At 39.3% G+C, this 25,670-nt stretch overlaps 1 protein-coding gene and 1 pseudogene across 3 annotated transcripts in view; one reads left to right on the top strand and one right to left on the bottom strand.

Annotated features, from left to right (window-relative positions):
• The window catches only part of MAMLD1 (mastermind like domain containing 1), a 138,616-nt gene that overhangs the window by 90,647 nt on the left and 22,299 nt on the right, over window positions 1-25,670 (bottom strand). The window lies entirely within an intron of this gene.
• On the top strand, window positions 15,314-16,288 carry LOC112296249 (etoposide-induced protein 2.4 homolog; annotated as a pseudogene).

The following is a 25,670-nucleotide window of genomic DNA, read 5'->3' as shown; positions in this document are numbered from 1 at the left end:
TTTCTCTCTAGTCTCTCCACACTAGAATGTGAGCTCCATGCTGAATACCAGTCCCTAGAAAAGAGCCTGGCACCTGGCAGGTCAATCAGTGAAGACTGAATGAGCAGGCACTGGAATCCCCCCACCACCAGCCTTACAGCATATGGCTCTGGAAAGGTCCCAATATTTTTTAAAAAGTACTAACATGTGTGCAAACACAGTTCAGCGACAGAGGAAAAGAGACCTAAGCAGTCTTCAACCCTTGTACTGACACAGGGTGAAGAGCTGAAGACCTGGCTGAGGAGCCAGAGGGCTTGCCTTTGAGAGGTTCTGCTTCTCCCTTACTGTTGGGTCTTGGAGAGTCCCTGCCCTTTTCTGGGGTTCAGTGTCCTTTCTGGACGACAAACAATGTAACATGGGACCCTGTTCTGCACCCTCCAGGAAGTTCCTTTCCCATTACACACACACACACACACACACACACACTTAGCAAAACAAGAGGAAAAGGGACACATCCAGTTCCTAGGCTTGGGCTTACTAGTATCAAGTTCAAGGTCAGGCTCAATTTCTAACAGCAATATCCACACACCATTTCTATGTCAATTATAGGAGCATTTCTCTGGCTTTTAGAAAGTTCAATTTCTGTCACTCCTCTTTCCAACTGTGCAACATTTGAGGTCTGTCCAGAAGGGATCCAGTCATGTAATATGAACAACAGATATTTATTGAAGAAGATACAAGATAAAGAAACATTGCACATAGGACAATGACATGTCAGTCCCCTTCAAAGTAGGCACCTTGGGACCTCACACAGTTCTCCAGTTGCCATCAGCTGCCCCATCATATTTTCCTGAAACTCATCGACAGTCTGAAATCTCTTCCCTTTCAAAGGTGATTTTAGTTTTGGGAAAAGCCAGAAGTCACAGGGTGCCAGATCTGGGCTGTAGGGGGTGCTAAGTCCTTTGGGTGATTTGATGTTTTGCCAAAAAACTCTGCACAAGATGTGATTCATGAGCAGGCGCGTTGTCATGATGAAGCTGCCAATCACCAGTTGCCCATGAATCATCTGAATAGTTTCTGAGGAGGAATGTTTAAGCTTAACACAACATTTGAGGCAGATTTGTTGCTCTATTCGTTTAGTTATTTTGAATGAAACAGCCACACAGTACACATGCTCACTCGATGGCGTCTACTGCCCCACTGACTAGTACGGTGAGGTTGTCATTGTTCATGCATGCTCATTACAGTCCACTCTTCTTGGCTGGCAGGTTACATCGATATCGCACAAACTATTCTCAATATATTAACAATGGCTGGACTTTTTCTAGACAGACCTCATTATATATTTTGAACAAGACATTTTAGAATGTGCTTCTAAGAGGACATATTCTGTGGAGAGGCAGTTCAGCTGGCTACTTTATCAGAAGTGCACAGACCATACCATAGCAGAGAAAAGGATGAGCCCAGACTAGTCAATTGGTGCACATCATTTTAGGTTGTTCATTTTTACTACTTTTGTTTCCAGAAATAAGATCCCATCTTGGCCCCCATGGCCCCCATCCTTAACTCCTTCTCATCTTTGGTTACTCACAACATTAATAGCTATCTGAAATGGTGTGGCTGGCTTCTCTACCTGCTGCCAAACAGCCAGCCAAAGGCATTATACAATAGAATGGGGTTTTAACAAGAGGCAAAGTCAGAGACATGAACTGGTGTATGGACCACAATAATGCTGATGACTCAGCAAGGGGAGCAGCAAACAGATTGTACCATTTCATAAAAACTGATACAATCTAAAAGAAACTGCATTGGGTGGGTGTCAGCCTTAGATCTCAGCCGGCCACCTGACATCTCAGTGGAGTTCCTCAAGGCCAGCGGGAGTTTTGCAGCACATCTGCCCTTTCGAGCACCTCAAAGCATCCCTGCAAAAGAGGTTATCCAGTGCAAACCAGGAAAAATGGAGCTCCTTTCTCTGTCACATTCCACTTCTCCATAGTTGTAAGTTCTCGTTTGCCATCCCATTGTATTTCTTTTCTCCATCATGTGCCAGCATACTTAAAAGGTGGAGAGCAGCATACACAAGTGGCTTATAGATGGTGACTAGCTAGCATAGAAGCATTTGAAAACAGGTCATGCAACCAAATGTCAGTGGGTGAGTAAACCACCACCCAGGACTGAATCTCCCTCATGGGCTGTGCAAGTCTAGCTACTGAATGCTTCTGTTGCAGACATAAACATCTACTTAAGAGTTCTCTCTGAAAACATTGTTGAAGCTAACATTTGGACTCAAGTAATGTTAACAGGGCTGCATAATCACTAAACTCAATTTTCTGCCTTGTGCCTTTGCAACAGTCTCCTGAAAGAATGTACTGAAATCTTCTAGATAAAACTTGACATAGAAAAAGTAAATTACCAGTACATAAAATATTGGATTTCAAATTAAAAATATTGTACTCTGCAGATAAAAAGAATAGAGATTTTTTCCCCTTATTTAAAACAGATCCTTTTGCAAAATTGCTGAAATGGAATTATCAAGAACCATTAATCAAGAAAAACCTGTTCTGTTCATGATGTAAAACTATGTAGATGGAAGAACCAATAGACTGAAAACGAAATTAACTTGGACCACAAGGAACATTTTGTTTTCTCCCCTGAGCCCCATTTGGTATTTCACATTTTCCCCAAATACAGTATAGGTTGCCCCACCATCACTGTGGTAACAACAGCCCCCCAAGCCCCTCTCCCAGTGCTGTACTAGTAAATGTTTAACAAGCAACTCTCCTGGGTAGAAAAAAAGACTTGAGTCAAAGCTCTGTTGCAGCACTTAATGATCCCTGCTGTAAATACTCTCATCGTGGCTGATTTTAAGCTGCCAACATGATGTCAAACAGCTCACAAAATTCCTGAAAACATAATAATTGTCAGGTAGATACTATTATTATTCCTATTTGACAGAGGAGAAAACTGATGATCAGAGAGGTTTGGCAACTCACTCAAAGTCACACAGCTCATAAGTGGGGGAGCTAGGACTGGAACCAAAGTTCCTTGTTTGTGCTTTGTCAGTGAGAAGAAAGTACAGTGTAATAAAAAGTTTTAAGATCACAGTTCAGAAAAAGCGCTAATCCCTTCCACTGAGAACGTGCTTTTTTCCGAGGAGCCGCAGTTGTGTGGATGCGGGTAGACTTTTTACATGGGGACAAGTTCTTCCAGCATTTTTACCTGCACGTTTGGAGACAGTCAGGCGCATTTAAGCAGAACCTGCCTTAGGCACTTAACCTTTCATGGCTCAGGCACCCCAAGACAAAAAAAAAAAATGGCCCAAATGAAAGAACAGATCAAAGCTCCAGAAAAAATACAACTAAGCCACGAAGAGATAGCCAACCTATCAGATGCACAGTTCAAAACACTGGTAATCAGGATGCTCACAGAATTGGTTGAATTTGGTTGCAAATTAGATGAAAAAATGAAGGCTATGCTAAGTGAAATAAAGGAAAATGTATAGGGAACCAACAGTGATGGGAAGGAAACTGGGACTCAAACCAATGGTGTGGACCAGAAGGAAGAAAGAACCATCCAACCAGAAAAGAATGAAGAAACAAGAATTCAAAAAAATGAGAAGAGGCTTAGGAACCTCCAGGACATCTTTAAACATTCCAACATCCTCATCATAGGGGTACTGGAAGGAGAACAGGAAGAGCAAGAAATTGAAAACTTATTTGAACAAATAATGAAGGAGAACTCCCCCAATGTGGCAAAGGAAATAGACTTCCAGGAGGTCCAGGAAGCTCAGAGACTACCAAAGAAGTTGTACCCAAGGAGGAACACACCAAGGCACATGATAATTGCATTACTCAAGATTAAAGATAAGGAGAGAATCTTAAAAGCCACAAGAGAAAAGGAGACAGTTACCTACAAAGGAGTTCCCATAGGACTGTCAGCTGCTTTCTCAAAAGAGACCTTGCAGGCAAGAAGGGGCTGGAAAGAAGTATTCCAAGTCATGAAAGGCAAGGACCTGCATCCAAGATTGCTCGATCCAGAAAAGCTTTCATTTAGAATGAAAGGGCAGATAAAGTGCTTCCCAGATAAGGTCAAGTTCAAGGAGTTCATCATCACCAAACCCTCATTATATGAAATGTTGAAGGGATTTATCTGAGAAAATGAACATAAAAAATATGAACAGTAAAAATGACAGCAAACTCACACTTATTAACAACCACACCTAAAACAAAAACAAAAGCAAACTAAGCAAACAACTAGAACAGGAAAGAATCACAGAAATGGAGATCACATGGAGGGTTATCAGCAGGGGAGTGGGAGGGGGAGAGAGGGGGAAAGGTACAGAGAATAAGTAGCATAAATGGTAGGTAGAAAATAGACCGGGAGGTTAAGAATAGTATAGGAAATGTAGAAGCCAAAGAACTTATGTGTATGACCCATGGACATGAACTAAAGGGGGGAATGTGGGTGGGAGGCGGTGTGCAGGGCGGAGGGGAATAGAGGGGGGAAAATGGGACAACTAATAGCATAATCAATAAAATATGATATTAAAAGAAATCACAGTTCGACTAAGCTGAGAAATCAGGGGAGAAAATCCCAACCAATTACATAGGTTTCAGTCTTCCCTTAGCAAGGGGTTCTTAACCTAGGGTTCATGGATAGAATTCAGAGAATCTATAACTCAAATGGAAAAGAAAATCTTATCTTTATTTTCACTAACCTCTAAATGAAATTTAGCATTTCCTTCAATTATGAACATTGGTGACAAACCACAGTAATATTTACAGAACATGTGGCTTTGTCACAAAGAGAAATCACAGATATTTCACATTACAGTCATAGCCATGATCTCCAAATATCACCACCTTGAAATTGCAGTAATTATGAGACTTACTGCTAGATCTTATTTAATATGTTAAAAAGTAGTTAAATAAAAATTTCACAAATTTGTTTTGTTAATATGACTATTTTGATCTAATTGGCATCTTTTTTGATGCCATTATTTTATTTTGCGTATTTAAAAACTGTTTTTGTAGAAAGGTCCCTAAGTTTCACCAGAAAGCCAAGGGCACCATAACACAAAAAGGGTAAAGAATCCTGGCTTTCGAGAGTCATTTCCTAAGAACCCATCAGTGATCCATCCTCTTTTTCTCTTCCAGAAGGTTTGAGCATGAGCTCGGCCCCATAGAGGTCAGAAAGCACCCATCAGAAGTATTATAAGGATTGTCCCCTGCCAATGTCCAGGTATATTGAGTCTTCTGATGACTAGTTAATGAGGTTCTCCTGAGAGCTCCATGTCTGGTTTCCAGACACAGCCATGTTTGTTTATTTAGGACGGCGGGGCCCATTTGGACAAAGGCTGTGCCCATGGTCCATAATCATCATCAGGCACTCCTACATTTTTCCCCAGTTAGATGGGGATTATGAGTCAGACACTCCTGGGAAATGGCTGAGAAGCAGCTTTCAGAGATGAAAATGAAAATGAAGTGGAGAAGACAACAAAAGGAGGTGAGGGGAGAAGCTGAATTGGACCCCTGATTCCTGTCCTAGGCTATCCTAGAAGCCCTGATCTATGGAAAAGGGGTTCTGTTCTTTCCTCTCAACCTGAATCACTCCAGGGTAGCTCTTCTTTCCCTGTGTTTCCCTTTGTGAGGTCCCAAACCTAGCCAATGTCAACCACAGAGAAATTCTAGAACAAGTGAATTACTATCATAATGGAAAAATACTAACAAGGTGGGTCTTCCAGGGAACATGGGACTCATCTTCTCTTGGCTTAAGCATCAAGGGATTCCGTTAAGAACACAGAGGACCCCAGGAACATGAAGGCAGTAAAGCTGCAGAGTTTGGGATTTGGTGTGGTTTAGGATGGGTGGCACTAGTTTTGGGTCATTTCTACCTTGGCTCTAAGACATTATGGAGGTCCGAAGGCAACATGCCTTCCCTTGCTAACTTGAATGCTTGGATTGCATCTTGTTGGGAAAGAAGGTCCTTGCATAAATTGTTTTTCTTTTTAACAGTGCTGCCACTGACTAGTTATGAGACAGGTAACACAAACTTTTTACCTTTTCTATGCCTAAGTGTCCTTGTTTGTAAAATGGAGGCAATAAAAATAGAATCTATCCCTCAGGTACTTTGAGGATTAAAAAGAGCCACCAAGTGTAAAGTCCTGAGGACTATGTCTGATCCACAGGGAACACCTAGTAAGGATTAGCTATTGTCACTGATCTTAGCATGAGGAAAAATACATCCATCACCTATGCTTGACAAAGGGAATAGACCTTTCTCTTCCTCCTATTCCCATCAATTTAAATCCAAAAATGGCCCAAGGAGACTGTATTTCATCAGTGCTGGAAAAACTCCATTAAATGCACTTAGCATAAATATCTGAGATACAGAGAATAGAGATTTAATATAAAATATCTGCAACAAACTCCCTTCTGCAACTCAAGGACTAGGATGAGGCCCCAGAGCTGGGCTCAAGTTGTCATCCCTGGACCACCTATTCTTAGCCACATCTTGTATATGGGGACAGTAAGGTTTGAGGAAGGGAGTAGCCAGATAGCTCTGGAAGAGCCATCCTTAAGAACAGAAGTTTCCTACCTCCAGGTATGGCAATGTCCTGAGAGTCACAAAAACACAAAATCCTCAGTCTAGCAGGAGACTTCTCTGAGAAGGTATGGTATCATCCAAGCCCCCTCCTCACCTTGCCTCTCCACAGTCAGACTTTAAAGAAATAATAGAAAAGAGAACAGAGAAGAAGGGCTGCACAATACAGCAAGCACTCAAAAGGTGGAAAACAGGTTAACACCACAACTTTCCTCTTTTTCTGGCTTATTCTGAGGTATATGCCAAGTGTATGCTGCCCCAGTGCAGTGGGTTCCCAGATTCAGGGCAACAACATGGTCACAGAGACCTGTTCCAAAGCCTAGAAGTGGGTGCTCAGAAAATCTGCTCATTTAATATCCCGAGAGTTTCAATTTCCCTAGCGGCAGCCAGGGAAGACTCTAAACATTTGGCTGTGCCCTCCCTCCCTTCGCCACCCACAGTTCTCAGTCTTTGCTTCAAAGGAACCAGCTTGACTCCTGCTGATCTCTTATTTTCAAATCTCTGTCACCTACATCCAGTTTCCCCTTCACCACTTGCCCCTCCTCCCAATCTTGCTTGATAATATTGAACAAAGGTTATTTCTGGATCCAGCCCAATGCCTAATTTGCTACAGAACATATGTGAAAAACCATGAACCTCTGCCAAACCCATAGAAAGCCAAGGATTTTAAAAATCACATCATTGTGGAATGTAATATTTTACAAGTACTTTGAAAAGACAGTTTAGGAATTTCTTAAAAACCTAAATATATACCTTATGACCCAGGCATTCTACTGCTGGGCATTTATCTAAGAGAAAAGAGTATGTCCACACAAACACTTGTCACTTACATTGACAGCAGCTGTATTTATATTCACCAAAAACTGGGAAAAAAACCCCAGACATCCATCAACAGGTGAATAGATAAATACATTGTGGCATAATCCATAGAATAGAAAGATTCTTGGCAATAAAAAGGAATAAACAATTGGTACACACACCATGACTGAATCTCAATCATTATGCTAAATGAAAGAAGCCAGACCAAAAAAAAGGACAGTTTCTATTCTATGATTCCATTTCCACAAAACTCTAGAAAATGTGATGTACTCAGGATTGAGATAAGACAGATCAGTGGTTGCTTGGAGATGGTGGAGAGAGGCAAGAGGGAATGATTACCAAAGGGCAATAGGAAACTTTGGGGAGTGATAGGTATATGCATTATCTTGACTGTGGTGATGGTGGATATGTAGCCAAACTGATGAAATTAGCCCTGACCAGTGTGGCTCAGTTGGTTTGGCATTGTCTCACAAAATAAAAGGTCACTGGTTCTATTCCTGGTCAGGGCACATGCCTAGGTTGTAGGTACAGTCCCTAGTTGGAGCATGTACAAGAGGCAACCAATCAATGTTTCTCTCCCTGTCTTTGTCCCTCCCTTTCCCTCTCTCTAAAAATAAAAAAGTTTTAAAAAATTTAAAAAACTGATCAAATTGTACTTGAAATATGAGCTCTGTCCAGAAGGTATCCAGCCATTTAATATGAAAAACAGAGACATTTATTGAAGAAGATACAAGATAAAAAAACGTATGTAGGACAATGACACCTCAGTCCCTTTCAAAGTAGGCACACTGGGACCTCACACAGTTCCCCCAGTCACCATCAGCTGCCCCACTGCATTTTCCTGAATCTCATCGATAGTCTGATCATGGACGGTCTGAAATCTCTTCCCTTTCAAAGGTTATTTTAGTTTTGGGAAAAGCCAGAAGTCGCAAGACACAAAATCTAGGCTATAGGGGAGCTGAGTCACCTAGGTAATTTGATGTTTTGCCGAAACACTCTTCACAAGACATAATGCATGAGCAGGTGCATTGTCGTGATGAAGCTGCCAATCACCAGTTGGTTGCCCATAGCGGCGGCCTTCTGAATCATCCAAATAGTTTCCACAGAGTAACGTTTAAGCTTAATGCAAAATTTGATGCAGATTCATGTTCTACTCACTCAGTTATTTTGAATGTGATGGCCACACAGTACACATGCTCACTCAATGGCATCTACCACCCCCCACTGACTAGTACAGTGAAGTTGTCATTGTTCATATATGTGGATTCTAGTCCATTCTCCTTGGCTACCAGGTTACATTGATAACTTGCAAACCATTCTCACTGTATTAAAAATGGCTGGACTTTTCCGGACAGACCTCGTATGTGCAATTCATTCTATGTGAATTATACATCAACAAAGAGCAAATCAATGTTCCCTCACTGCAGCACCTTTGTTCCCAGTTTTTGGTTATATCTCTGAGCCTCAGAGCATGGGGATATCAGCTGTTTTAGATATTTCATAGGATGTATCAATGTACTTTGCTCATCGTTCTGATGGGCCTGTGATTTCTCAGCTTTCTGAATTAGAGTCTCCAGTATATTTTCATTGGAATTTTCTGGAGGGCTCATAGGGAGCCACAACCTAGAGAGAAGCTTCTTGTAAAAGAAATTGCTCTTTAAAATCACAACCCTTTGGACTGACCCTTTCACAGGAATTGAGGGAATGCAGTGCACCTTGCCTCCTTATAATTTCATTTTATCCAGAATCAGATGGAAGTATGTATTGTGCTGCCATGTGGGCACCGTGAGGCGGTTCTCAGGAGGGCCAGGCTACCCTGCTTTTCAATCCACGCAGACAAATGGGAGTGCATGTCTATTCACTCAGGCCCTCTGTGTTGCCTGCTGCTTAGCTGAAGGTGGTGAGACTGCCCAGACCTCCTCAGGACCACATATAGAATTACTGATGTCAAAATGTTCAAAACCAAGTAACAAAACATGGTTTGAGGCCTCCAATGACTTTGCTTATCAAGGTAAAAGTCTCATAACATAAAGTTATCAATTTTTTGGATATAGTTCTGTGGCATTTAGTAAATTCACAGTGATGTGCAACCATAGGCTCCATGTAGTTCCATCACCCCAAAAGGAAACTAACTTTGGATTCATTAGCAGTCACTCCCCATCCCAAGCTCTGGCAACCACGAATATGCATTCTGTCTTTCTGAATTTATCTACTCGGGGCATTTCATGTAAATGGAATTGTATGATGTATGATCGTTTGTGTCTGGCTTCTTTTCCTTAGTACATTTTGGAAGTTCATCCATGTTGTAGCATATACCAGGACTTTGTGCCTGTTCATGGCTGAATAATATTCCAGTGCATGAATAGCAATGACTTTTAATATTTTTGCCTTTTCTCTACTTTTTAATCAAAATTCTCTGCTAGAACACATACTAGGTGGAGCCTGTATAATTGTCACAAATAAGGGATGACATAGGGGTGCTGAGGTACAGCAGGAAGAACACCTCCTGGGAGGTCTGGGTTCTATCCTTTCCAGGGATCTTCCAGTCTATGACCAGGAGGTAACTACTTAAGCTACAGGACAGAATGAATTTAGGGATCTCTTGGGAGACAATCTTGTTTCTCTGGGAACAGCATGTGACAACTTCTGACCAACACCCAGTCATTTTTTCTAATACACTCCCCTTTAAAAATAAATAGGGTAAACTGGGGACAAAATACAAAATGATGTCTTCCTAAGCCACCAGTACAGCCACTGCCAGATTTTTACACCATGAATGTCCTCTTATCGCCCTCTCAATATTCCCCGACAGCCTGTTCAATTGTTCTTTCACACCATTTGTGTTAGTTTTCTGCGGCTGCCATAACAAATTACCACAAACTGGCTGGCTTAAAACAAAAGAAATTTATTATCTCAGTTTTGGGAAGTCTGAAATCTGGGTGCTGGCAGGGTTGGTTCCTTCTGGAGGTTCTGAGGAAGATTCTGTTCCACAACAATCTCTTAGCTTTGGGTGCTATTGGCAATCCTTGATATTCCTTGGCTTGTAGATAATCACTCCATCTCTCTCTCTCTCTGTCTTCACATGGCCTTCTCCTCTTTGTGGGTCTCTATGCCAACTTTCCCTCTTTTTATGGCACTGGTCATATTGGATTAGGGCCCACCTTAATAATCTCAACTTGATATCATGTGCAAAGACCCCATTTCCTAGTACAGTCACATTTATAGGTTGTAGGGTGCAGACTTCGACATATTATTTGGGGTGGGGGTGCAATTCAACCAAAAATACCATTCAAGTCTCCAAACTAAACACCTTGCACAGTTGTTAATGACAGTATTTCTATCACAGATTCTAGCCCACGTCTTCGTATGGGTAAAACATCAGTTAAGCCTGTCTTTGGAGTAATAGCCATATGTTGATTCTGCCTCTAAACCATCTGTCAGGTCTATGTCCTTCCACTGCCCTGGTTTGTTCTCATAATCTTTTCCCTGGAATCCTTCCACAACCTTCTCCCAGGGGATCACCTCTGTCTCTAGTCTCTGCTTTCCAATTTATCCTCTATAGTGCAGTCAGAGCAATCTTTCCAAATCACTGATCTTATCATCTTCCCTGCTCAAAACAATTGGTGGTACCCTACTCCCTACAGGGAAAGTTCTAGAGCATGGCCTCTGGAGTCCCCCACATTTGACAACCCCTCTCTGTCCTGTTTTTAGCCCTCTATACCTCCTACTGCTCTCAAACTCACCATCTCAGGGCCTGAGCAAAGGTCTATGGTGATGGTTTGTGCCCTGAATGACACTTCCTCACTGCAAGTGACCTCTGAGCTATAGGGCCTCTCCTTTCTCTGAACCTGAATATCACTTGGTTTGGAACCATCCACCCCTTGAGAATTTACTCTGGGCTGGGCATTAGACTTGGTGTTCAGTGGGAAAGGTTGATTTATGATGCATGTCGGGTGGCAGTGGACACTAACACAGAAGAGCTTTGAAGGTCCTATAGGGCAAAAAGCACATCTCACCAGAATTTCATATGCAGTGCTTAGCAGAGTACCTGCCACAGAGAAGGTGCTCAGAAAATGTCTGTGGAATGAACTCTGATTTAGGAGACTGGAGAAAGCTTTACAGAAGAAGTGACATCTGAGTGAAACCCTAATGAGGTAAAGAAGGCTGAGTGGAAGATACAGAGATGGATCACAGACAGTTACTGCCCTAAAGGAATCAACCTTCTAAAAAATAATTATACCACAAGGGTACAAGCAACCAATACCTTAAAAAAACAGAAATGCCCTATGGGGGTTCATGGAGGAGGCAGTATTCTAGATTTTGATTTGTATTCATGTCCATTGATATTAATCGTGACTAACATCAATGGACATGAATACAAATTTATTGTATTCATATTTATTCATCAGCATGGTGTAATGATCACCGACGGCGTTCCTACTAAGATGCTGATGCTTCCATTTCTCTTTACCCCCACTGATAGAGCAGGAAGGAACTATCCACAACTAATGTTGATACAGGTCTTGGAAAGCTAGCATATTCTTGCCCCTTCTTCATCCTCCTCCTTATCCTCCTTCTTTTCCTTTTTTGCCTACTTCTTTTCCTCTCTCTCCTCCCCACTCAAGAGTAGCTGGGATAATGCGGGAGAGGAAGACTAGGGTCAGGTCAGAAAATGCCCTAGATGTTAAGCAAAGAAATTTGGCCTTCAGTCTGTGTGTACTGAAACCTGTAGAGCCATGGCCAGAACTGTGCTGTAGGAGAAACCCATTAAAAGTCCAAAGACATGTGGGAAACAATCATTGTAAGATGAAAAAGCAGTCCAGGAAAGAGTCATGAGTTCAGGGTTCAAGGTGGATGATGAACAAGCACAGAATATGATTTTAGAAAGGAGGTGATAACATACATACATACATACATACACATATATACTTATTTCACATATATATGAATGATTCCATCTAACATGGGGATTTCTATGATGACAGCTTCTAAAATGCTACAGAATCAGGACTGAATGACCAATTAGCTGTTGATCGGGTGTGAAAGGATGAGTTGGAAATATCTCCAGTTTCTGGTGAATATTGGTATTGTTGGAGTGAGGGTTGGGGTGAGCAGAAAAGAAGAGAAATTGATCCTTTCATATACTGAATTTAAGGTATGAGAGGGCTAGCCAAGTAAGCAGGCAGGATAAACTGTTACAAATCTGGGTCTGGAGCTCAAGTGACAGTCTGGAGATAAAGATTTGAGAGTCACTTACTTACTTTATGTACCCAAACAACCAGAGAGAGCACACACACAATAGATTAAAAAAAACTCCTCCTTACAAAAATAACAAAGAAAATTACATCCTTAGGAAGAAACAGAACAAGCATGTGTAAAACTTCTATGAAAACCCTGGCCAATGTAGCTCAGTTGGTTAGAGCATTGTCTGGTAAACTGAAAGGTTGTGGGATCAATTCCAGTCAGGGCACATGCCTAGACTGCAGGTTCAGTCCCTGGTTGGGGTGTATACGAGAGTCAACTGATTGATATTTCTCTTTCACATCAGTGTTTCTCTCCTTCTCTCTCCCTCCCACCCCCTCTCTTTAAAATCAATAAGCACCTCTTTGGGTGAGGATTTAAAAAAAAAACCCTTCTATGAAGCAAATGATAAAAAAAAAACCTCCATAAAGATGTGAAAGTATACCTGAACAAATGAAAGTATACCTGAACAAATGTTCTTTGCTCTCGAACAGAATGACTTAACAACATAAAAATGTCAGTTCTCTCTAATTTAGTTTATAAATATCAAATGCAATCCTGACTAAAAATGTCAACAAGCTTTTTAATGCTGCTAGACAAGTTGATATTAAAATTTATATGGAAATGTAAGCATACAAGAATAGCAAGGAAAACATAGGACACTTCTGGTTCCAAACAAGATGGATAATAGTCTCATTCCTCCCAGGTCCTCCCTCTTACAATGAAGAAGCCTGCACACTGCCCAACAATGTGAATATACTTAACAATATTTAATGCACTTACAAGTGGTTAAGATGATAAATTCTACATTATGTGTATTTTACCACAATTAGAAACTTTTCAGCCCTGGCTGGTGTGGCTCATGGAATTGAGTGCCGGCCTATGAACCAAAGGGTCACTGATTCGATTCCCAGTCAGGGCACATGCCTGGATTGCCAGCCTGGTCCCCCAGCAGGGGGATGCATGACAGGCAACCACACATTGATGTTTCTCTCCCTCTCTTTCTCCCTCCCTTCCCCTCTGTCCAAAAATAAACAAATAAAATCTTTAAAAGAAAAATTTCAAAAAGCAAGCTGTAGAAACAAACAAAGCCTGGATATAATATAACATAACTAACTTGAGGAGTAACACAGCAGCGAGTTCCCTGTGCTCTTTTTTTATTGACTCCTATATATCCTAGACAGGATGCTGCAGAAGCCTCCAAGCTGGATCTGCCAACAGGTATAGTTAAAAACAAAAACAAAAACAAAAAACTTCAATAAAAGCATTTCCCCACTAGTCAAAGCACTGTGGAAAAAGTGGACTAAATGAAAGAAAACTTTCTTGAAAATCTCCATCTTACTACAGTGAACACCAAAATAAAAGCCACCCCTCTTTTATGGTTTCATCTAGGTAAAGTGCAAAGGTCATATTCCATCTCATGCCCCCCACCTCCAGTCCCAGGTAAACAAATGGGCATCCTCTGATTCCTCTGTGTAGAAGTGTCAAAGGTCCAAGCAGGTTCCCACTCCCCCATCAGGGTGATATCAGCTCAACAGGCAATTACAGACATTCTTTAAAAAAATAACTAGAAAATCTCAGATAAGAAATAGAAACTATAAACAAAACAAATTAAATTATAGAATTGAAAAATAAAATAACAAAAATAAAATCACTCACTGAAGGGCTAATTAGTAAAATGGAGATGAGAGAAGATAGAATTAATGAACTTGAGGGCATATCAATAAAATTCAGGCAATCTGAACAACAGAGAGAAAATAAATTAAAAAAGAAAGAGGAAGAGGAGAAGTATAAGGAGTAGGCCTTCAGGGACTTGTGGGACAACAATGAAAGAGACATTTGTATCATTGGAGGCCTAGAAAAGGAGGAGAGAGTGAAATTGAAAAATTAGTCAAGAAATAATGACTGAATTTTTTCAAAATTTGGCAAAATCACAAAGTTACAGACTCAAGAATCTAAGAAAACACCAAACAGGAAAAATCCAAAGAAATTCATGCCAAGAACTTCATAATTAAACTCCTAAAAACTAAAAGGCAAAAAACTCTTGAGAACAATGACAATAATGACACACTACTTATAGAGAACTATCACTTCAAATAACAGATTTCTTTTCAGTGACCATGGAGTGGCTCCTGCAGAAGGAAGTGGCATAACAATTTTCAAGTGCTGAAATAAAAAACTGTCAACTTAAAATTATATATCTGGCAAAAAATATCCTTCAAGAATGAAGAGGAAATCAAGACATTCTCAGATGAACAAAAGCTAAAACACGTTGTTGATAATAATCCCAGTATTAAAAAAAAATGGCTAAAGGAAGTTCACTAAGCAGAAAGAAAATAACAGAAAAAAACCCTTGAAATTTCATAAAGGAAATAAGAAATTAAGACTAGGTAACATCCCCTCTGCCCTAGGCAGTTGGGGTAAGCACCCATCAACTTCCCACCTACCCACGTGGCCTGGGCATGTCCAGGGCAGTGCAGTGGCCTTAGCCATGGAAGCCCCCAGGCAGCAGCAGGAATCGGAGGAGAAGGATATGATCAGCCTGCAGTGGACTAGGGGACCAGCTGGGACAGGCTGGAGCCAGGTTTTGGAGCTGAGAAGTTCTTCATGGTGAAAGATTTTGGGATGCTTCACTGTCCTCTATGTAGTTGGTAGTTTGGTTGGTGAAGAGATGGCTGACAGTGTCAAAACCTTTCTCCAGAACCTTGCCAGAGGAATCAAAGACTCCATCTGGGGAATTTGTACCATCTCAAAGTTTAATCTTCGAATTCAGCAAAAGAGAGAGGAGCAACGTTGAAGAAGGGCAGGTAGTGTCACTGGTGCAAAGGAGAGCGGTGAGCATAGACAGGAAACAAGAGAGTGAGCCACTATTGTTAGTGGAATTTTCCAGTGCAGCGCTTGGAATGGTGGAGTATTCTTGTTCAGTCTCCTCCTGTTCTATCCAGTTTATTCTTATACTTCAGTCTGTAACTGCCCAAATTATTGGTGATCCGTCTCTACATGGAGATGTTTGGTCATGGCTGGAATTCTTCCTCACCCTCAATTGTCAGTGCTCTTTGGGTGCTTCCCATTTGTGCTTAGCAAAGTTGTGAATTACATTTGGTTTCAAGATATAGCTAATCTGGCATTTGAGGTATCAGAAAGGAAGCCTCACCCAATCCCTAGTATTAGCAAAATCATTGCTGACATTGCTCTTCAACCTTCTGCTTCAGGCTCTTTTCTTCATCCAGAGGATGTCTGTGTGTCTCTTTCCCCATCCACCTTGTTGATCTGTGGGTTATTCTCCTGCATATGTCCCTTCTCTACTCACTATACTGTTTTGAATGTCATTGGTTCAATAAAGAAATTGAAATGTACCAGTGTTTCTCACACATAGAGAGGAATTGGCCTTACTACTTCGGATTTGGTTTGCCCTTGCCTTTCCTCACAGCAATGCAGTCCTCATACATTATCAGTGGCTGCCTCTTCACTTTTCCCTTTCCTTTATTCATTATCAGTTCCAGTGAAGCAAACACCCCTGGAAAAGCTCACCTTTATCAGTTGCGTCTTTTCTCCTTGATGTTTTTTTCTTCTTTCTTTTCCTTTTATTTTTTAAATTTAATCTTTATTGTATTTTTTTATTACCATTTAGTCACCATATACCCCAAACCCCTAGCAATACCCACATTGTTGTCCATGTCCTGAGTCCTTTTTCATTTTACCTCAATCCCTCCACCCCCTAACCACTCTCCCACTAGCTATCATCTGCTCTCCATCTATGAGTCCATCCCCATTTTCATTGTTAGTTCAGTTTATTCACTAGATTCCATATATGAGTGAAATCATATGGTATTTGTCTTTCTCTGACTAGCTTATTTCACTTAGCATAATGTTCTCCAGATCCATCCATACTGTTGCAAAGGGTAAAATTTTCTTCTTGTTTACAGCCAAACAGAATTCCATTGTGTAAATATCTAATAGTTGTTTTATGCACTCTTCTACTGGTACATACTTGGGCTGTTTCCATATCTTGGCGATTGTAGATAATGCACGAATGAACATAGGGGTGCTTATGTTCTTTTGAATTAGTGTTTTGGGTTCCTTTGGGTATATTCCCCGAAGGGAGATGGCTGGGTCAAAAAGCATATTCATTTTAAATTTTTTGAGGTATCTCCATACTGTTTTTCACAGTGGCTGCACCAGTCTGCATTCCCACCAACAATGCCAAAATGTTCCCCTTTCTCCACATCCTTGTCAGCACTTGTTGTTTGTTGATTTATTGATGATGGCCATTCTGTCAACTGTGAGATGGTATCTCATTGTGGTTTTAATTTGCGTTTCTCTGATGATTAGTGATGTTAAGCATATGTTCATATGTCTATTGGCCATCTGTACATCCTCTTTGCAGAAATGTATATTCAGGTCTTTTGCCCATTTTTTAATTTGGTTGGTTGGTTGTTTTTTTTTCAGTGTTGAGTTTTGTAAGTATTTTATACATTTTGGATATTAACCTCTTATCAGATATATCAGCAAATATGTTTTCCCATACTGTGGGTTGTGTTTTTATTTTGATGATTTCCTTTGCTGTGCAAAAACTTTTTAGTTTGATGTAGTCTCATTTGTTTATATTTGCTTTTGTTTCCCTTGCCTGAGGATATATATCCGATAAAAAATTGCTATGAGCAAATGTTCAACATTTTACTGCCTATGTTTTCTTCCAAGATTTTTATGTTTTTGGGTCTAACATTTAAGTCTTTGATCCATTTTGAATTTGTTCTTCTTCTATGTGTTGTAGAAGGTGGTCTAGTTTCATTTTTTGCATGTATCTGTCCAATTTTCCCAAACCTTTTATTGAATAAACTATTTTTAGCCCACTCTATGTGCTTGCTTCCTCTGTCAAATATTAATTGGCTATAAAAGTGTGGGTTTATTTCTGAGCTTTCTATTCTGTCCCATTGATCTATGTGTCTGTTTTTTATGCCAGTACCGTGCTGTTTTGATTACTATGGCCTTATAGTATAGTTTGATTCCTCCAACTTTGTTCTTCTTTCTCAGGATTACTGTTGCTATGTGGGGCCTTTTGTGATTCCATATAAATTTTTGAAATATTAGTTCTAGTTCTGTGAAATATGTCATTGGAATCTTGATAGGAATTGCATTGAATCTAGAGATTGCTTTGGGTAGTATGGACATTTTAATGATGTCAATTCTTTTATCCATGAACAGTTATGTGCTTCCACTTATTTTCTTCTTCAATTCTTTTCTTTCAGTGTCTTATATTTTTCCAAGTACAGGACTTTTACCTCCTTGGTTATGTTTATTCCTAGGTATTTTACTCTTTTTGAAGCAATTATGAATGGGATTGTTTTCTTAATTTCCCTTTCTGTCAGTTCATTATTGGCACATAAAAATGCAACTGATTTCTGGGTATTAGTTTTGTATCCTGCTACTTTGCTAAATTCATTTATCAGTTCTAGTACTTTCTTGGTGGAATCTTTGGGGTTCTCTATATACAGGATTATGTCATCTGCAAGTAAAGACAGTTTTATTTCTTCCTTTCCCATTTGGAGGCCTTCTATATCTTCTTCTTGTCTGATTGTTCCAGCTAGAATTTCTAGTACTATGTTGAGTAAGAAGTGAAAAGAGACATCCCTGTCTTGTTCCCGATCTTAAGGGGAACGCTTATAGTTTTTGAGTATGATGCTGGTAGTAGGTTTGTCGCATATAGCTTTTATTACGTTTAGGTATGTTCCCTCTATTCCCATTTTGCTGAGAGTGTTTATCACAAATGGGTGCTGGATTTAATTAAGTGCTTTTTCTGTACCTATTGATATGATCACATCATTTTATCCTTCATTTTATTTACGTGGTGAATCACATTATTGATTGGGAATATTGTATGAACCTTTCATTCCTAGAATAAATCTCACTTGATCGTGGTGTATGATCTTTCTGATGCATTGCTGTATTCAATTTGCTATTTTGTTGAGGATTTTACAATCTATGTTCATCAGGGGCATTGGCCTATAATTTTCTTTCTTTGCAGTGTCTTTATTTGCAGTAATTCCTCTCTTTGCAGGGATTAGGATAATGCTGGCCTTGTAAAATGAGTTTGGGAGCCTTTCTTCCTCTTGAATTTTTTAAAATAGTTTGAGAGGAGTGGGTGTTAGTTCTGAGAATGTTTGGTAAAATTCACCTCTGAAGCTATCCAGTACAGGGCTTTTCTTTGTTGTAGTTTTTTGATTACTGCTTCAATTTGGCTAGGTGCAATCTATCTCTTCAGATTCTCTGATTATTCCCAATTTAGTTTTGGAAGATTGTGTGTTTTAGGAATTTATTCATTTTGTCCAGCTTGTCCAGTTTGTTGTCATATAGCTGTTTATAATATTTTCTTATGATACTTTGTATTTCTTTGGTGTCAGTTATTTCTCCTCTTTCTTTTCTGATTTCATATATTTGGGTCCTTTCTCTTTTTTTCTTCATGAGTCTGGTTAAAGGTTTGTCAATCTCATTTATCTTTTTAAAGAATCAGCTCTTGGATTCTTTGACTTTTTGTATCATTCTAAAGGATTCTATTTTGTTTATTTCTGCTCTGATCTTTATTATTTCCTTCTACTCACTTTGGGCTTTGTTTGTTGTTCCTTTTCAAGTTCCGTTAAGTATGAAGTAAGATTGTTTATTTCAGCTTTGTCCTGTTCTTTTGGATAGGCCTCTAATGCTATGAATTTCCCTCTTATGATTGCTTTCCCAGTGTCCCACAGATTTTGGATTGTTGTGTCCTCATTTTCATATGTTTCAAAGTATCTTTTGATTTCTCCCTTGATCTCATTGTTGTCCCATTCATTGTTTAATAACATGTTATGTAGCTTCCACGTCTTTGCATGTTTTTCAATGTTCTTCTTGCAATTGATTTCTAGTTTCATAGCATTGTGGTCAGAGAAGATTCTTGATATGATTTCAATCTTCTTAAATTCATTGAGACTTGTTTTCTGTCCTACATGTACTCTATCCTGGAAAACATTCCATTTGCACATAAAACATATGCATATTCTGCTGCTTTGGGATGAAATGCTCTGAAGATATCAATCAAATCAATTTGATCTAGTGTGCTGATTAATGACACTGTCTCCTTGTTGGTCTTCTATCTGAAAGATCTATGCATTGAAGTCAATGGGGTGTTAAAATTCCCAACTATGACTGCATTTCTGTTGATCTCTCCCTATATGTCCATCAAGATTGGCTTTTACATACAGGGTCCATCACAAATAATGCTCCCTTTTTATTATGAAATCATAAGCATGTAATTCTGTAATAGAATATCACACTAAAGCACACTATATAACATTTTAGGTGAAATTTTCAAATTAAAACTATAAATTATTGCACCCATATTACTACCCTACCAATGACACTCAAGCTGGTGTTACTTCTGCCAGACTGTGTATTTAGCTGCTCCTGTGTTAGGTGCATAAATGTTTACTACAGTTGTATAATCTTGTTGGATTGTTCCCTTTATCATTATGTAGTGTCCTTCTTTGCTTCTTACTATAGCCTTGGCTTTGAAGTGTACTTGTTGGATATAAGTACTGCTACCCCAACTTTTTGTTCTTTTCCATTTCCATGAAATATCTTTTCCATCCCTTTACTTTTATTTTGTGTGTATCTTTTGATCTGAGATGGGTCTCTTGGAAGCAGCATATATGAGGGGCATGTTTTCTTATCCACTCAGCTACCCTATATCTTTTGGTTGGAGCATTGAAGCCATGTACATTTAAGATGATTGTTGATAGATACATACTTAGTGCCATTTTATTGTTAGACTGTTTTCCTCTGTTTTTTTTTCTTTTCTCTTTTCCTCTTTCTTCTTAAAGCAATCCCTTTAACATTTGTTGCAGTACTGCTTTTGTGTTAACAAACTCCTTTAGCTTATTCTTGTCTAGGAAGCTCCTTATTTCTCCTTCTGTTTTAAATAATAGCCTTGCTGTATATAGTAGCCTTGGTTGTAGATTCTTGCTTTTCATCACCTTGAGTATTTCAGACCACTCCCTTCTGGCCTGAGATGTTTCTGCTGAGAAATCACATGACAGTATAAGTTGTGCTCCCTTGTATATAACTACCTGTGTTTTTCTCTTGTGGCTTCTACGATGCTCTCCTTGTCTTTAAGCTTTTTCACTTTAATTATGATGTGTCTTAGTATAGGCCTGTGTGGGTCCAACTTGTTTCAGAGTCTCTGAGTTTCCTGGACTTGCTTGTCTTTTTCCTTCACCGTATTTGGGAAGGTTTCAGTCATTATTTCTTCAAATAGGTTCCCAGTCACTTGCTCGCCCTCTTCTCCTTCTGGTATTCCCATGATGTGGATGTTGTTATGCTTCGTGTTGTCCAAAATGTTTCCTAAGCTCTCCTCATTTTTTTAAAAAATTCTTTTTTCTTTTGGCTGCTATGCTTGGGTGTTGTTTCCTACCTTATCTTCCAAATCACTGATTCAATCCTCTGGTTCATCTAACCTACTGTTTATTCCTTCCAATGCATTATTTATTTCAGAAATTGCATTCTTTATTTCTGACTGGTCATTTTTTATGGTATCTATATATTTTTTCATCCTGTTGAGTATCCTTATAATCATTACTCTAAACTCTTTATCTGATAAATTGCTTGCCTCCATTTCATCTAATTCTTCTGGAGAATTCTCATTCTTTCGTTTGGGGTCTGTTTCTTTGTCTTCCCATTTTGGCTGCTTCTTTGTATTTTCCATCTTAAAACTCATCAGTGATATAGCCTCCAGCTGTAATCATTAGCCTGGCTTCAGCACCACAGGGTGGGACAGAGTAATTCCTGTGGGCAGGGCTATTGCTTTCCCTCAGGAGGGGGGGTGGTCTGCCTGGGCAAGATGGCTTCTAAGATATCAGGAATGACTCGGCACAGGGATCCTGGCAGCTGTTCCCCTCAGTTCTCTCCCCAGAGCCACCAACCCCAGACTCTCAAGTATCTATAGTCCACTCTGCCCTCCCTCTGCCAGAGCCCAGGGTAAGCAGCTGAAACAAAATTTTGTGTGTCGTTCCTTTAAGAGGCTCTCTGAGTCTCCAGTTGTCTCTTCCCGGCAGCCATAAAGCCTGCTGCTTACACAGCTGGATGTCATCTGGGTTCCTTTCCAGGCCTGGTCCTGTATGCTGGGGAGCCCAGGTTGGGGTTTATACACACTTCTCAGGGGGAACTCCCCAGCTGCTGAAATATCCCTCTGGATCTGCAGCTGTTGCCGATGCGAGCCCAGCTAGCCCTCTCGTGTCTCCTCAGCACTGTCCTTGATTATAAGGTTTCTTTCCAGCTAGTATTCTTTTGGTTATTCAGGATGATTTATCTACAACTTAGTTATAATTCCTGATTGGTCCTGGGAGGAGGTTAGTGTAGCTTCCACCTACTCCTTTGCCATCTTGGATCTCTCTTTAGTAGTTTTCTAAAGCAACAGACTCTTCCACAAGATGATCTACCTGCAGTCTGCCCAGAGTAGCTCAACCTCTTCAGAGAAGTTCCCTTTACCACATTTGTCTCCTGCCAAACTGAAGACTGCTACAGACCACTGACTCACCTGCCATCCTGAGGGGATGAATGGGATTGGGAGGAGGTTGTGCAGCTCTTTCCTTGTTCACCTCTCCCACCAGGGAAGGCAGGCCCCACTCTGCCAAGAGCCCTCTGCATATTTCTTAATAAAATTGGGGCATTTTTGTCTCTAGTGCATGTAAGGCACAATCTTCCTGAAACCGATATGTGGATTTTTAACACCTGTGAGTCTGAATGGACCATAGGTTTTTCTGTAGCTCTTTTCTAGCATTTGCCAGCCTCTGTACCTGGGCTGATTTAAACACTTTTTCTCCCTGTGCCATTTACCCTTACCCCTCTTCTTCCTGCCTTCCACCACCCTTGGATGAATGGATTTTGTAATTCTAGCTTTTGTATTTTGTGGACCTGTTATTTTTGTTGTTTTTCCATGAAGCACATATATTGGATGTGGGAGGTAAAGGAGTATCCCGGTTGCTCCTGGCCACTTCCATTGTAGTCATCACTGTCTTGTTTCTTATAATTCTGGTTAGATTTTGGTCTCTCTTGCTCCACTGTCAAAATTAAGCCTGAAGAGATGGGCCAGGAGGAAAGACCTCACAGCCAGATCTGCTTGGTTCTAAGGAGTGATTTTTCTTCCCCTTAAAGGAGAAAAAGCTCTTTTCACTGGTATATTTAAAGTTCCCCAACTACAGGAATGTACCAATTCTGGACAAGTGCCACTGCAACACAGAATACTCAGAGAACCTGAATTTTTAAACTCTGCAGGTATGAAATTTACTGTCAGCCACTGTCGAGTGTATCTAGTGTTTCAAAGGAATATTGGGTGTTGCAAATAGAAACTGATGGGGTAAACTTATTAAACCCATTAAGCCTGTGGTTGGTGTTTTTCTGTCATTTTAAAGATGGGAACTATGTGGGGGGGAGATGTCAAAACACTTGTACAATTTTAAAATGTCACAATTAAACATTAGCTGGTCCCCCCCCCCCAAAAAAAAAGACTAGGGAAAATAGTGATAAGTATAATTAACATTTCTCTTTATGAGTCTCTTAAATCATATCTGATGAATGATGTAAAAATTATAACATCATCTCCTTTGATACTCAATGTGTATAGAAGAATGTTTAAGATGATTATATTTAAGAAGTCAGAAGGGTAAAGAGATCTAAATGAAAGTAAGATTTCTATAGTTCCCTCAAAGTGATAAAATGTAGGCTGTAGACTGTGATAAATTACTTATGTATGCTGTTATTAGGGTAACACTAACAGGTTACTAGAGTAACCATTAACTGAACTATACAATGTGGTACTCAAAAACACTATGTATAAATAAAAAATGAAATCTTAAACTATGTCCAAGTAACCCACAAGAATGAAAGGAAAGAGAAACAGGAACAAAACCCAGAGGAAACAAACAGAAAACAAGTAATAAAATAGCACACTTAAGCTGTAATATATCAACAATTACCTTACATTTATATGGTAATAAAGATGCCAATTAAAGTTAGAGATGAACAGAGTAGATTGTATTAAATCACCCAACTATATTCTATATATTTAAAACATATTTTAAATACGACAGCATAGGTAAAGTAAAAGGATGGAAAAAGATATACAATACAGTATATCTGCATTGCAGTAGTGGCTATATTAATAACAGGAAAAGACTTTAGAAGAAAACAAATTATTGAAGACAGACATACATTACATAATAATAAAAGAATCAATCCACTAGCAAGGCATATTGATCTTAAATGTGTATGCACCAAACAACAATCTCAAAACATATGGAGCAAAAACTGAGGGAGCCAAGAGAAGACACAGACAAATACACACTATAGATGGAGACTTCAACACCCCATTCTCATCAATAGCAACAACCACTAGTAAGAAACAACAAAAATGAAGCACTCAACAATACTTCATCAACTAACAGGATCTAGATAACAATGTACCCAACAATAGCAGATTACACATTTGTTTCACGAGTCCATAGAGTATATACCAAGATAGGCCATACCCTGGGTCCTAAAACACATCTCAACAAATTGAAAAGAATTGAAATCACACAGTGTAGGTGTTTATAATCACAGTGGAACCACACTGGAAAGCAAGAACAGAAGGAAATCAGGATAATCTTCAAACACTTAGAAATTAACACACTTAAATAATCCATTGGTCAAAGAAGTCTCAAAGGAAATTAAAAATGCATTGGACTGAATGAAAATGAAAACACAACTTATAAAAATATGTGGGATACAGCTAAAGCAGTGCTGAAAAGGAAATGTATAACACTAAATGCATACATTCAAAAAGGAAAAATGTCTCAAATTAGTATATAAGCTAAATCAATAATCTAAGCTTATACCTCAAAAACCTAGGAAAAGAAGTGTAAAATAAACCCAAAACAGCAGAAGGTAAAAAATGAATGAGCCCTGGCCAGTGTGGCTCACTTGGTTGGTCATCATCAGGCAAAGTGAAAGGTTACCGACTGATTTCCAGTCAGGGCACATGCCTGGGTTGCAAGTTGTTTCTTTCGCACATCAATGTTTCCCTCCCTCTTTTTCCTTCCCTCCCCCTCTCTCTAAAAATAAATAAATAAAAATATTTTTTAAAAGAAAGGAATCAATGAAATTGAAAACAGAAAAATAGAGAAAAATCAATAAAAAATGTGGTTCCTTGAAATGATCAGTAAAATTGACCTCTAGCAAGACTGAAAAGTAATAAAGAAGACATAAATTACCAATATCAGAAATGAACCTGGAGCTATTACTTACACACCTGACAAGACATAAAAAGGATAATAAGGGAATATTGTGAAAAACTCTACATGTGTAAGTTTGACAATTTAGATGAAATGAACCAATTCCTTGCAAAGCACAAGCTACCAAGATAGATTTTTGAATAGCCATATCACTGTTAAGAAATATGAGTTCATAATTTTAAAACTTCCCTCTCAAAAAAAACCCCACCAAACCCAGATGGTTTCATTGGTGAATTCTACCAAACATTAAAGATGAATTAATATCAATTCTACACATTCTCTTTCAGAAAATAAAGAGAAGGAAACATTTCCCTATTCATTTTATGAGGTTGGTATTATCCTGATATAAAAACCAAACAGAAAACTGGAGACCAAAACCGGTCATGAACAAAGATGCAAAATCATCAACAAACTTTTATTAAATTACCAAGGGTGCTAAGGCAAAATAATAGTCTTTTCAATAAATGGTGTTGTGGCAACTGGATATTCACATGTGAAAAAATGATGTTGGATTCCTTTTTCATTATATGCAAAAATTAACTCAAAATAGAAGACAGACCTAAATGTATGAATTAACATGAGCAAACTCTTGGAAGAAACATAGCAATAAATCTTTCTGACTTTGAATTAAGTGATAGTTTCTTGGATATAGCATCAAAAGCATTAAGTGATAAAAGAAAAAGTAGATACATTATACTTCATCGGTTAAATCTTGTATGCTACAAATAATAC

Source organism: Desmodus rotundus, chromosome X (genome assembly GCF_022682495.2).
Source record: "Desmodus rotundus isolate HL8 chromosome X, HLdesRot8A.1, whole genome shotgun sequence".
In the NCBI taxonomy this organism is placed as follows: Eukaryota; Metazoa; Chordata; class Mammalia; order Chiroptera; family Phyllostomidae; genus Desmodus; species Desmodus rotundus.
This window is presented reverse-complemented; position numbering and strand designations above follow the sequence as displayed.